The sequence below is a fragment of the Catharus ustulatus genome, chromosome 34 (genome assembly GCF_009819885.2).
Source record: "Catharus ustulatus isolate bCatUst1 chromosome 34, bCatUst1.pri.v2, whole genome shotgun sequence".
Taxonomy (NCBI): domain Eukaryota; kingdom Metazoa; phylum Chordata; class Aves; order Passeriformes; family Turdidae; genus Catharus; species Catharus ustulatus.
In genome coordinates this window covers 688,128-695,923 of record NC_046254.1, presented here as the reverse complement: position 1 = coordinate 695,923, position 7,796 = coordinate 688,128, and the positions used below count along the sequence as shown (strand labels likewise).

Below are 7,796 nucleotides of genomic sequence, written 5' to 3'. Positions count from 1 at the left end.
AAGTGGCCCAAGGGTCATTCAAGGTGGGCCAAAGTGGCCCAAGGGTCATTCAAGGTGGCCCAAAGTGGCCTGAGGGTCAGTCAGGGTGGGCCAAGGGTCAGTCATGGTGGTCCAAAGTGGCCTGAGGGTCATTCAGTGTGGTCCAAGGGTTATCTGATGTGGTCCAGGGTGGCGCCCAAGGGTCATTCAAGGTGGTTCAAGGGTCAGTCAAGGTGTCCAGAATGGCCCAAGGGTCAGTCATGGTGGCCCAAGATGGCTCAAGGGTCATTCAAGGTGGCCCAAAGGTCATTCAAGGTGGCCAGAGTGGCCCAAGGGTCATCCAGGATGGTCCAAGGTGACCCAAGAGTCATTCAGTGTGGTCCAAGGGTCATCTGATGTGGTCCAGAGTGGCCCAAGGGTCATTCAAGGTGTCCAGGGTGGTCCAGGGGTCATTCAAGGTGGTCCAAGGGTCAGTCATGGTGGCCAAAGGGTCATTCAAGGTGGCCCCAGGGTCAGTCATGGTGGGTCAGAGTGGTCTGGGGTGGTCCAAGAGTCAGTCACGGTGGCCCAAAGTGGCGTGAGGGTCATTCAAGGTGGTCTGAGGGTTGGTCATGGTGGCCCAAGGGTCATCCAACGTGGTCCAGAGGGGTCCAAGGGTCATCTGACTTGGGCCAAAGTGGCCTGAGGGTCATCCAAGGTGGCCCAAGGGTCATCCAGGGTGGTCCAAAGGTCATTCAAGGTGGTCCAAGGTGGCCCAGAGCGGTTCAAGGTTGCCCAAGGTCGAAATCAGGAGATCCAAGGTTGCCCAAAGTCCATCCCTGGTGGCCCAATGTCCATCCCTGGTGGCCCAAGGTGGTTCAAGGTTGCCCAAACTCAATCCCAGGTGGCCGAAAACCCATGCCAGGGTGTCCAAGGTTGCTCAGTGTCCATCCCAGGTGGCCCAAGGTGGTTCAAGGTGGCCCAGAGTCCATCCCAGGTGGCCCAAGGTGGCCTAAAGTGGTCCAAGATGGCCCAAGGCCCACTCAAGGTTGCCCAAAGTCCATGCAAGGTGGCCCAAAGCCCACCCGAGGTTGCCCAGAGTCCATCCCAGGTGGCCCAAAGTGGTTCAAGGTGGCCCAAAGCCCACCCAAGGTTGCCCAAAGTCCATCCCAGGTGGCCCAAGGTGGTTCAAGGTGGCCCAGAGACCATCTCAGGTTGCCCAATGTCCATCCAAGGTTGCCCAAGGCCCACCTAAGGTGGCCCAAAATGGTTCAAGGTTGCCCAGACTCCATCCCAAGTGGCCCAGAGTGGTTCAAGGTGACCCAAGGCCCACCCAAGGTGGCCCAAACTCCATCCCAAGTGGCCCAAGGTGGTTCAAGGTGGCCCAATGTCCATCCAAGGTTGCCCAGAGTGGTCCCAGGTGGCCAAAAGTGGTTCAAGGTTGCCCAAACTCAATCCCAGGTGGCCAAAAGTCCATCCCAGGTGGCCCAAAGTGGTCCCAGGTGGCCCAAAGTCCATCCCTGGTTGCCAAAAGTGGTCCCAGGTGGCCCAGGGTCCATCCCAGGTTGCCCAAGGTGGTTCAAGGTGGCCCAGAGTGGTCCAAGGTTGCCCAAACTCAATCCCAGGTTGCCCAATGTCCACCCAAGGTGGTTCAAGGTGGCCCGAGGCCCACCCAAGGTGGCCCAAAATCCATCCCTGGTTGCCAAAAGTGGTTCAAGGTGGCCCAGGGTCCATCCCAGGTTGCCCAAACTCCATCCCAGGTGGCCCAAAGTGGTCCCAGGTGGCCCAGGGTCCATCCCAGGTTGCCCAAGGTTGCCCAATGTCCATCCAAGGTGGCCCAAAGTGGTCCCAGGTGGCCCAAAATCCATCCCAGGTGGCCCAAAGTGGTCCCAGGTTGCCCCAAGGCCACCACGGCTCCTCAGACCCCCCCGGGATCCCCAAAAATCCCAAAAAAATCCCCCAAAAAATCCCCAAAAATCCCAAAATTCCCCAAACGCCCAAATTTGGCGATTCCGCCCCAGAGCACTTACGGGGGGGGAGGGGTGGGGGCGGAGCCTTGACCCCTCCCCCACCCCAGATTTGGGCTTTTCCCACCGAATTTGGGCAAATTCATTCCTAAAAAAAAATAAAAATTGGGAAATTTGGGATGTGGGAGGGGTCAGATCCCGGAATTTTGGGGGGATTTGGGGGGGATTTGGGAGTTTCACGGTACCACCGGGACCTCCCGGCGCTCTTCGCACTTTAAGACCCCCCCAAAGGGCACAAAAATCCCAAAAATAAAATTTTAAAAAAGGCTCCCATCCCAAAATTTTAATTTTGGGGGATTAAAAAAAATTTAAAATGGGGAAAAAACGGCAAAAAAAAGGCAAAAAAATCAATTTTTTTGGTAAAAAAATGGGTTTTTTGGTTAAAAAATTTGATTTTTTTGCCTTCAAAAATGAGTTTTTTCCCTGTGTGAAAAATCAGAATTTTTGGAGGAGCCTCTCGAGGGGAATTTTGGGGAAAAAAACGAAGGAAAATTGATTCAAACCTGGGAATTTGGAGTTTTTTGCCCTTAAAAAAAAATGGGAAAAAAGGAAAAAAAAAAAAAAAATAAAAAGAAAACCACGAGCGGATTTCCCTCCTTTTCCTGCCACATTCCGGGGCGGTTTTTGGGCCAGAATTCCTGAATTTCTGCATTTTGGGGGTTTTTAATTTTATTTTATTTTAATTTTTTTTAATCCCTGTGGATTTAGGTTTTTCCAATTAGGTTTTTCCCTTTTTTTTTTTTTTTTTTTTTTTTTTTGGACAAACCCCTAGGAAATGAGAAAAAAAAAAAAAAAAAAAACCACAAAAAAAATGGAGTTTTGGAGCCGCCGTAAGTTATTGTTTAAAATAATAAAGAAAATTTTAAAAAAATGAACCCAAAAATCCTAAAATTCCCAGAAAAAGAAAAAAAAAATCCAGGATTTTGGGGTGTCCTTGGGGGGATTTTTTGGGAATTTGGGTGAAAAAATTGGAATTTCCTGTTGCCTTTTTAACGGATTCTGGGGGGGAAATTCAAAAATTTTTTAATTTTCTTTTTTTTCCATTTTCCGGGATTTTTTTGGGATTTGGTGCATGAGGAAAATTTTCCAGGAATTCCCGGGAAAATCCAAAAAAATAAAAAAGGAAAAAAAAAGAAAAAAATGAAGGAAGGAAAAGAAAAAAAAAAAAAAAAAAGAGGAAAAAAAAAGGAGAAAAAAAAAAGAAGAAAAAAAAATTGAGAATAAAACTGAGGTGGCTGCGGAGATTTGTCCTTGGAAAGGGGAAAATTCCCGGGAAACTGGGACTGGAAACTGGGATTGAACTGGGACTGAACTGGGACTGAACTGGGATTGAACTGGGATTGAACTGGGATTGAACTGGGATTGAACTGGGATTGAACTGGGACTGAACTGGGACTGGAAACTGGGATTGAACTGGGACTGAACTGGGACTGAACTGGGATTGAACTGGGACTGAACTGGGATTGAACTGGGACTGGACTGGGATTGAACTGGGACTGAACTGGGATTAAACTGGGACTGAACTGGGACTGAACTGGGATTGAACTGGGATTGAACTGGGATTGAACTGGGACTGAACTGGGACTGAACTGGGATTGAACTGGGACTGAACTGGGACTGAACTGTGACTGAACTGGGATTGAACTGGGATTGAACTGGGACTGAACTGGGATTGAACTGGGACTGAACTGGGACTGAACTGGGACTGAACTGGGACTGAAGTGGGACTGAACTGGGATTGAACTGGGATTGAACTGGGACTGAACTGGGACTGAACTGGGATTGAACTGGGATTGAACTGGGACTGAACTGGGACTGAACTGGGATTGAACTGGGATTGAACTGGGACTGAACTGGGACTGAACTGGGACTGAACTGGGATTGAACTGGGACTGAACTGGGATTGAACTGGGACTGAACTGGGACTGAACTGGGACTGAACTGGGATTGAACTGGGACTGAACTGGGACTGGGAACTGGGACTGAACTGGGATTGAACTGGGATTGGACTGGGACTGAACTGGGACTGAACTGGGATTGAACTGGGACTGGACTGGGATTGAACTGGGACTGAACTGGGACTGGGAACTGGGATTGAACTGGGATTGAACTGGGATTGAACTGGGATTGAACTGGGACTGGGAACTGGGATTGAACTGGGACTGAACTGGGACTGAACTGGGATTGAACTGGGACTGAACTGGGACTGAACTGGGATTGAACTGGGACTGAACTGGGATTGGACTGGGACTGAACTGGGACTGGGAACTGGGATTGAACTGGGACTGAACTGGGACTGAACTGGGACTGAACTGGGATTGAACTGGGATTGAACTGGGACTGAACTGGGATTGAACTGGGACTGAACTGGGACTGAACTGGGACTGAACTGGGACTGAAGTGGGACTGAACTGGGATTGAACTGGGATTGAACTGGGACTGAACTGGGACTGAACTGGGATTGAACTGGGATTGAACTGGGACTGAACTGGGACTGAACTGGGATTGAACTGGGATTGAACTGGGACTGAACTGGGATTGAACTGGGACTGAACTGGGATTGAACTGGGACTGAACTGGGACTGAACTGGGACTGAACTGGGATTGAACTGGGACTGAACTGGGACTGGGAACTGGGACTGAACTGGGATTGAACTGGGATTGGACTGGGACTGAACTGGGACTGAACTGGGATTGAACTGGGACTGAACTGGGATTGAACTGGGACTGAACGGGGACTGAACTGGGATTGAACTGGGACTGAACTGGGACTGAACTGGGATTGAACTGGGACTGAACTGGGACTGAACTGGGATTGAACTGGGACTGGAAACTGGGATTGAACTGGGACTGAACTGGGATTGAACTGGGACTGAACTGGGACTGAACTGGGATTGAACTGGGATTGAACTGGGACTGAACTGGGATTGAACTGGGACTGAACTGGGACTGAACTGGGACTGAACTGGGATTGAACTGGGACTGAACTGGGACTGAACTGGGACTGAACTGGGATTGAACTGGGATTGAACTGGGACTGAACTGGGACTGAACTGGGATTGAACTGGGATTGAACTGGGACTGAACTGGGATTGAACTGGGACTGAACTGGGATTGAACTGGGATTGAACTGGGACTGAACTGGGACTGAACTGGGATTGAACTGGGACTGAACTGGGATTGAACTGGGACTGAACTGGGACTGAACTGGGACTGAACTGGGATTGGACTGGGACTGAACTGGGATTGGACTGGGACTGAACTGGGATTGAACTGGGATTGAACTGGGACTGAACTGGGATTGAACTGGGAATGGACTGGGACTGAACTGGGATTCAACTGGGAATGGACTGGGACTGAACTGGGATTGAACTGGGACTGAACTGGGATTGAACTGGGATTGAACTGGGACTGAACTGGGATTCAACTGGGAATGGACTGGGACTGAACTGGGATTGAACTGGGACTGGAAACTGGGACTGAACGGGGACTGAACTGGGATTGAACTGGGACTGAACTGGGACTGAACTGGGACTGAACTGGGATTGAACTGGGACTGAACTGGGACTGAACTGGGATTGAACTGGGACTGGAAACTGGGATTGAACTGGGACTGAACTGGGATTGAACTGGGACTGAACTGGGACTGAACTGGGATTGAACTGGGATTGAACTGGGACTGAACTGGGATTGAACTGGGATTGAACTGGGACTGAACAGGGATTGAACTGGGACTGAACTGGGATTGAACTGGGACTGAACTGGGACTGAACTGGGACTGAACTGGGACTGAAGTGGGACTGAACTGGGATTGAACTGGGATTGAACTGGGAATGAACTGGGACTGAACTGGGATTGGGAACTGGGACTGAACTGGGACTGAACTGGGATTGAACTGGGATTGAACTGGGACTGAACTGGGACTGAACTGGGATTGAACTGGGACTGGAAACTGGGATTGAACTGGGATTGAACTGGGACAGAACTGGGATTGAACTGGGATTGAACTGGGACTGAACTGGGATTGAACTGGGATTGAACTGGGACTGAACTGTGACTGAACTGGGATTGAACTGGGACTGAACTGGGATTGAACTGGGACTGAACTGGGATTGAACTGGGATTGAACTGGGACTGAACTGGGACTGAACTGGGATTGAACTGGGACTGAACTGGGACTGAACTGTGACTGAACTGGGATTGAACTGGGACTGAACTGGGATTGAACTGGGATTGAACTGGGATTGAACTGGGACTGAACTGGGATTGAACTGGGATTGAACTGGGACTGAACTGGGACTGAACTGGGACTGAACTGGGATTGAACTGGGACTGAACTGGGACTGAGCTGGGACTGAACTGGGACTGAACTGGGATTGAACTGGGACTGAACTGGGACTGAACTGGGAATTGAGGAAATTTTGGGAATTCTGAGGGGAATTTTGGGCCAAGGATGTCCCCAGGGATGTCCCCAAATCCGTGGTGTCCCCCTCGTGTCCCCAACGATGTCCCAAACCCGTGGTGTCCCCACAATGTCCCCCCTGGTGTCCCCAAAATGTCCCCCCGGTGTCCCCTGGTGTCCCCACCGATGTCCCCAAGGATGTCCCCAATCCATGATGTCCTCAGGATGTCCCCAGGACGTCGCCATGTCCCCAGGGACGTCCCCAAATCTGAGATGTCCCCACAATGTCCCCACGATGTCCCCAAGGATGTCGCTATGTCCCCAAGCATGTCCTCAAATCGGTGATGTCCCCCTGGTTTCCTCATGATGTCCCCCTGGTGTCCCCCTGGTGTCTCCCTGGTGTCCCCCTGGTGTCCCCAAATCCTCGGTGTCCCCACAATGTCCCCTCGGTGTCCCCAGGATGTCCCCAGGATGTCCCCATGGCGTCCCCCTGGTGTCTCCCCAGTGTTCCCCTCGTGTCCCCAAGTCTGTGGTGTCCCCAAATCCTCGGTGTCCCCACAATGTCCCCAAGGATGTCCCCAGGATGTCCCCATGGTGTCCCCAGGGATGTCCCCAAATCCTCGGTGTCCCCCCAGTGTCCCCCCAGTGTCCCCCCCGGTGTCCCCTGCCCCCGGTGTCCCCTCCCATGTCCGGTGTCCCCTCCCCCCGTGTCCCCTCCCCCCTGTCCGGTGTCCCCTCCCCCGGTGTCCCCTCCCCCAGTGTCCCCTCCCCCGCTGTCCCCTCCCCCCCTCGTGTCCGGTGTGCCCTGCCCCCGCTGTCCCCTCCCCCATGTCCGCTGTCCCCTCCCCTGTCCGGTGTCCCCTCCCCCCGTGTCCCCTCCCCCCTGTCCGGTGTCCCCGGGGCAGCTCCGGTCTCGGGACGGTCCCGTGGGAGCCCCGTGACGGCCCCGTGACCCTGGGGGGAGGGGCGGCACCAGTGCTGCCAGTATGGCCAGTTAACCCAGTATGGACCAGTGCTCCCAGTATGGCCAGTTAGCCCAGTTAACCCAGTATGGACCAGTGCTCCCAGTATGGCCAGTTAGCCCAGTTAACCCAGTATGGACCAGTGCTCCCAGTTATCCCAGTTAACCCAGTATGGACCAGTGCTCCCAGTTATCCCAGTTACCCCAGTATGGCCAGTTAACCCAGTATGGACCAGTGCTCCCAGTTATCCCAGTTAACCCAGTATGGACCAGTGCTCCCAGTTATCCCAGTTACCCCAGTATGGCCAGTTAACCCAGTATGGACCAGTGCTCCCAGTTATCCCAGTTAACCCAGTATGGACCAGTGCTCCCAGTTATCCCAGTTACCCCAGTATGGCCAGTTAACCCAGTATGGACCAGTGCTCCCAGTTATCCCAGTTAACCCAGT

At 52.3% G+C, this 7,796-nt stretch overlaps 1 long non-coding RNA gene across 1 annotated transcript; it reads left to right on the top strand.

The window, feature by feature from the left end:
• The first annotated feature begins 1,445 nt into the window (after positions 1–1,445).
• LOC122149472 lies at positions 1,446–1,930 on the top strand. The gene is made up of 2 exons (XR_006163138.1): positions 1,446–1,522; positions 1,852–1,930. It is a non-coding gene; the product is annotated as an uncharacterized LOC122149472 (long non-coding RNA).
• The last annotated feature ends 5,866 nt before the right edge of the window (positions 1,931–7,796 follow it).